We start from the raw sequence: 6,664 nt of genomic DNA, 5'->3' as shown, positions 1-6,664 counted from the left end.
TGTAAGATGGTATCTCACTGTGGTTTTGATTTGCATTTCTCTGATAATTAGTGATGATGAGCATTTTTCCATATGCTTTTAAAATTTATTTATTTATTTATTTATTTATTCATTCATTCATTCATTTATTTTGAGACAGGGTCTCCTTCTGTCACCCAGGCTGGAGTGCAGTGGTGAGACCTTGGCTCACTGTGGCCTCAGCCTCCCAGCGTCAAGCAATCCTCCTACCTCAGCCTCCTAAGTAGCTGAGACTGCAGGCACATGCCAGCACATTCAGCTAATTTCTTAAATTTTGTAGAGAAGAGGTCTCACTTTATTGCACAGGCTGGTCTCAAACTCCTGGGCTGAAGCAATCCTCCTGCCTCGACCTCCCAAAGTGCTGGGATCACAGACATGAGCCACTGCACCCTGCCTCATATGTTTTGTGGCTGCCTGTATGTTTTCTTTTGTGAAGTGTCTTTTTTTCTTTGCATTTTTAATGGGGTTATTTGTTTTTTTTCTTGTTGATTGTTTAAGTTTCTTATAGATTCTGGATATTAGACCTTTGTTGGACGCATAGTTTGCGAATACTTTCCCCCATTCTGTGGGCTGTTTACTCTGTCGATAGTTTCTTTTGCTGGAGACACTGAATGTTGACAAAGATTATGATATTTGAGTGGCACAAGGCCTTTTAAAACTGGTCTGCAGATAACAAACTATTATAATCTACAACTGTAAATAATTTCAAGATAAAGAATGTGCTTTGGCAGTTAAAAGGAGTGCTCCTTTGGTGGCTTGGCTCCAGTGAAATACATCAAGGCAACAACAAGCCATTTTTTTATTTTTTTTTAAGCCTAAAGGGAGGTTTACTGAAAAAAGCATATGAGCAGAACAGCAACAGAGTGCCCACAATTCCTCGAGCTCTCACGGAGAATGTGGTGGGGCCAGCACCGTGGATGCAGACTGGACGGTACTGCATGAGTGGGATCTGTAACCCACACTGTTGGGAATATTTACTAGGAAACTGTGGCAAGGAGGTGGGCAAGAACACCTGTAGACTACCTGACAAGGGAGATTCTAGGTGACAAAATGGTAGTTATGTCTAGTGGTCTTGTCTCGTTTTGAAGAGCTAGCTCCCTTCCAAGCTACCTCATGGAGGCAGATGACAGCCACCAGGGCCATTAACTGGCAAAATTTGTGTTTCATCCCCTGTGACACTCCAAGATGCTGAAAGTTCAGTAAGATGCACAATTCAAGTGCACTAAACTGTCTCAGTCATTTCCCTTTTCAAGTAGCAATGTCAAGATTGTAGCTCAGCACTAGGCAACACAAGCCCCCAAACATGGAAGTCTACTAGGGTGGGCACCTCCCCCTTTCCATCACAAACTAGGGCTGAAAACACTGAGAGTATCCTCTTAATGGACACAGATACACCCTCAAAGGGTCTAAACTGAAGTTTCCAGTGACGTACTCTTGTAAAACAAATGATTTCAAATATTAGTGTCTCAAAACAGTAACAACCATTCTGTTGTCTCTCACAGTTTCTCTGATCATTATTGGGGAAGGCCTTGGCTGCCTGTTCCTGACTCAAGGTCTCTCCTGTGGTTGCTGTCAGATAACGGCTGGAGGCTGAGCAGTTGGGGCTGGCTGGATATCTCTGTCCTCCTGTAATCTCAGGGCCTTTCCAGGTGGTCTCTTCACCTGGGCTAGTTTGGGCTTCTTCATAGCATGATGACGTTGGGGCATTTTGATTGCTTACATAAACCACTCTTGATTTTATTTCTTCAAGCCTGTTATAAAAATTGCAAAGACTAGGAAACTGCCCTGCAAATATTAGTATATATTCTAGAACACTGAAATGTGTTGGCGCATGCTCCTTGCACACCTTGTCTTTCCTGTGGTACATCTTGTCTCTTATGGAATGACTCCACATAGCTTAGTGTATTTACATCTGTAATACCTTTCCAACCCATCCCTTCTCCATTCTTACTTCCTGTGACACTCAGCCTTTCATTATTTCTACTGAGCCATGGTTGTAGTCTGTTAAGTCAGACAGAATGATTCCAGCTATGTTACAAAGAACAGCCAAATAAAACGAGGGAAAGATGAAAAATGTTTAGTATGTTTGTCAGGGAAAGTTGCCATGGTACGTTAATGTAGGCTGTCAACATCACCTGCAGCATTGGCATTGCTGGAATTCCTTTGATTTTTCCCATGGTCACATGTTTTTACTTCTTGTGAATATTGTGTCATCACAATTCATTACCAAGAGGCAGGAAAAGGTCAATGTTGCCTTAAATCTCTTCTCAACAATGCAGGAAACTTTCCAGAGAAAATATTCTCCTTTTGTACTTTTTACCACAAGGTCTTCTCAAGGCCATTCTTGATTGAACCAGTCCCTGAAAAGGTAAATGGAATCAGCCTGATTGACTTGGATTCATTAGCGTTTTCCAGTTGGGACTTGGTAAGGCTCAGAATCCATGTACACAACCAGCGTGGCCGATGAGAAGCAGCTAGAAGTCCATCTGCACGAAGAAGGGACACCCAAGGTGTCTACTCAAAATGTGACTTGCGTCATCCTCACCAACTCAATTCCTTACACCGCCAAGTAGTTAGAAATATTTGGAATACAATCCTTCAATAACTCATTATTGCTTAATAGCTTATGTCTTAGCTATATTAAATTTCAGTAAGGAAAAAACCTGCGGCTGGGCGCTGTGGCTCATGCCTGTAATCTTAGGACTTTGAGAGGCTGAAAGTGGCACATCACTTGAGGTCGGGAGTTCGACACCAGCCTGACCAACATGGAGAAACTCCATCTCTACTAAAAATACAAAAGTAGCCAGGCGAGGTGGTACATGCCTATAATCCTAGTTACTCAGGAGGTTGAGGCATGAGAATCACTTGAACCTAGAAGGCAGAAGTTGCGTTGAGCTGAGATCATGCCATTGCACTCCAGCCTGGGAAACAAGAGCGAAACTCCATCTCAAAAATAAATAAATAAATAAATAAATAAATCTGAGCTTCTTACTCATTCATAGTATCCTGGGACATTGTTCTTGGTCATTTACTGTAGTGAGTTTGAGGAGTCTTGCTGACAATCAGAGAAAAAGATCTAATCAGGAAGTAACAGTAACACAAACTCGCTTTATTTGGGCACTGCTTTGACAGGTTTGAATGCTAGGAAAGTCCTCCAAGCATGAGACCTTCCAAAGGCTCAGATACAGGGGCTACTACTCCGAAAGGAAGGAGGGAATGCGAACTCCAGTGGAGAGGGAAATTGGGAGGGAGCTTGCATGTCTAGCTGATGCCACTCAGCAACAGGATGAGGACGAGGAGCCTGCAGGTCAGAGAGCTGGGACGGGTGGTGGAGCTGGAAACCTTTACGGATACAGGGTTTGTCTTGCCTATGACTAGCAGATGTTGTAGGAAGTTTCATGGAATTTGTAAAAGTCAGGTTCTAAACAGCTAAAAATCTGCTTACTTAGACTATATTGAAAACAATTGAGTGTGTAAAAGTTTGAGTTTGGCGCGATTGGAGGGCTTTTTGAGTTAACAGTTACCAGTCTGAAGTAGAGAAGAAGTAAACAACATAGGGTCAATAGAGGGAGGACATCTTTGGCTCGTTTATATATAAAATGCTTACCAACACATTCATCTTTCTCTAACCGTTAATTTTAAGGTCCATTCAACTCTGGGCCTGATAACTGGCTACTCATTTCTGCTTCATCCTGAAATGACAAAGAAGTTAGATTCGATTCCTGAAATCCTCTACTTTTCTCAGTAACTACTTTCTTTTTATTTTTCTTTTCTTTTTTTTTTTTTTTTTGTTAGGGGGCGGTGTGGGTGGACCAAGTTTCGCTCTTGTTGCCCAGGCCGGAGTACCGTGGCGCGATCTCGGCTCACTGCAACCTCCATCTCCCAGGTTCAAGCGATTCTCCTGCCTCAGCCTCCCAAGTAGCTGGAATTACAGGCACCCGCCACCACGCCCGGCTAATTTTGTATTTTTAGCAGAGACGTGGTTTCTGCATATTAGTAAGTCTGGTCTTGAACTCCTGACCTCAAGTGATCCGCCCACCTCGGCCTCCCAAAGTGCTAGGATTATAGGCATGAGCCACCGCACCCGGCCTTTTTTTTTTTTGAAATGGAACCTCACTCTGTCTCCCAGGCTGGAGTGCAGTGGTGTGATCTCTGCTCACTGCAACCTCCACCTCCCAGGCTCAAGGGGTTCTCCTGCCTCAGCCTCCTGAGTAGCTGGGATTACAGGTGCCCGCCCACCACGCCCAGCTAATTTTTTGTACCTTTAGTAGAGACAAGGTTTCACTATGTTGGCCAGGCTGGTTTTGAACTCTTGATCTCAAATGATCCACCCGCCTGGGCCTCCCAAAGTGCTGGGATTACAGGCGTGAGCCACTGGGTCTGGCCAGTATCTATTTTCAATGCCATTTTTTGTTGGAATGAAAAAAAGAACTTGAGTGGTCTGATATTCTGATTATTTTGCCATTTAAGAGAAAGTTGATTTTTATGTAACTTTAAGGAAAACTTTGTTCAAAAAATCCCTTTGTTCCTCAGACTAGAGATGACAGAGTTCAGTGTACGGAGCACAGCACACAGCACACAGAGGGAATGTGCTAGAGAGTCTCACAGAGAGCACCTGAGGTTCATATTTAGAAGAAGGGAGCTTTCACGATAAACAGATGTCATACAAGAAGTGAGGATAACACTAGATTCCCAAAGGGAGAGAACAGCAGCTATGTCCTCCTTCCTCCGACCCGTAAGCCCTGAAGTCACCACCTTCACACAGAGCCTTGGGGTCACGATGACCTCATGGTGCAGAGGGGAGCAGATGGCTGCGCAGTGATCACAGGACATTATCAAAAGTGGGAACCATTCTTCAGACTTCTCACTAAGACTTCTGTGCAAAGCAGTCGAGGAAAGTAATGGAATTATTTTACAACAGGAAAAGAAAGAAGGAAAACAGGCACACGTGTGGGTTAACAATTGCCAAGTTAGAAATGGTCTGTGTGTTGCAGAAGTGTTCTATGAATAAACATCCGCATGTCCCATATTGTATATCATCTGCTCCATTTCTCTTGCTACATGCAGTGAGATGCATGTATCATAAACTAATTTTATTTTCTTTGCAACTTTTATTTTAGGTTCCGGGGACACATGGACATTTTGTCCCTTTGGTAATAGCGTGTCCCGGGGGTTTGGTGTGCAGACAATTTTGTCACCCAGGAAATCAGCATAGTACTTGATAGGCAGCTTTTCAATGCTTACCCTCCTTCCACCCTCCACCCTCAAGTCGGCCCTGGTGTCTACTGTGTCCATGTGTAGTCAATGATAGTCTAATTTTTATCCAACAAGTTTAACATTGGTTTCTTTCACATGATATCAGTATTGATTTCTGTCATTGCATCAAAATTAGAGTCTTGCCCAATGTCATTATGTAAAGGTAAAGTATTTTATTTTAATGTATTTTATAATGTATTTTTTTCATGTTAAATACGTTATATTTGTTGCACCTTAGGTAATTATTTAACTTATTAATATGCAACCTCTTTGACATTTTTCCCCTGAAAATTTTCTATTAAAAAGTTGTAGTTAAAGATAATGAAAAAATATAATCAAACCAACATATTCTTAATATCTGTCTGGCACTCTGACTTGATGTTCAGACTTATTTTTGAGATGCAAACTTACCTCAGATTCTTTTAGGGTGTTAGTTTTATGTTTTTTTGGTTTTGTATTTTTTGAAACTAGATGTTGCTGAGTCTCCCAGATCACAGCTCACAGCAGCCTCAATGTGCCGGGCTCAAACGATTCTCCCACCTCAGTCTCCAGAGATGCTGGGATTACAGGCATGTGCCACCACACCTGGCTAATTTTTGTATTTTTGTAGAGAGAAAGTTCACCATGTTGCCCAGGCTGGTCTGGAACTCCTGAGCTATAAGTCCACCTCAGCCTCCTAAAGTGCTTGGATACAGGTGTGATCCACTGTGCCCTGCCTTAAGGTTTTATTTTAAACAAAAATATAATTTCTTTATTACATAGATCCTCAGATACACAGAGCCTGTAGGAGAGAGTAACTGGAATACCAAGTCAGTAAAAGGCATTAATTTATAATTGGTAAGTTTGGATATATGCATACATTTGTGACTCTATGCAACATAACAATTAACATCGATATGATATCTTGTTTGGAAATAAATAGCTTTTACATAACTAAAGAAGCATTTCCACTTTATTATTAGATTAAATAATAACCATTATTATAATTAATATTGGGATAATAATGTCAAGCGTTATTCACTGCATATATTTATACCTCTATATTTGGAAGTGGTATGGAATGGTTAAAGAATGTGTAAACATTTCCCAGATGAGAAGTGGCAGAGCAAGTATGTAGGAATGATTTACCATTGTAAAAATTTGGGAAGAAAGTTTAGCATTTCATAACCATCCTCAGTACAAATGTTTAGGTTGTGCTGCTGATTGAGAATATATGCCTTTCAGAGGGATTCTAAGTTGGAGAAAAGCTGGTGCTTTTAGATCACACTTTCTTTACATTCTGTAACATTTAATAAGATAAATGATTTTGATGAGAGAATAACATTCAAGAGGAAAGATGTCCCATTATATGTCTGAGGGAAAAGTGTTAGCAACTTTATATCAAATAAAA

The sequence above is a fragment of the Mandrillus leucophaeus genome, unplaced genomic scaffold, assembly GCF_000951045.1.
Source record: "Mandrillus leucophaeus isolate KB7577 unplaced genomic scaffold, Mleu.le_1.0 Scaffold1227, whole genome shotgun sequence".
Classification (NCBI taxonomy): Eukaryota; Metazoa; Chordata; class Mammalia; order Primates; family Cercopithecidae; genus Mandrillus; species Mandrillus leucophaeus.
Note: the sequence above shows the minus strand (reverse complement) of the source record.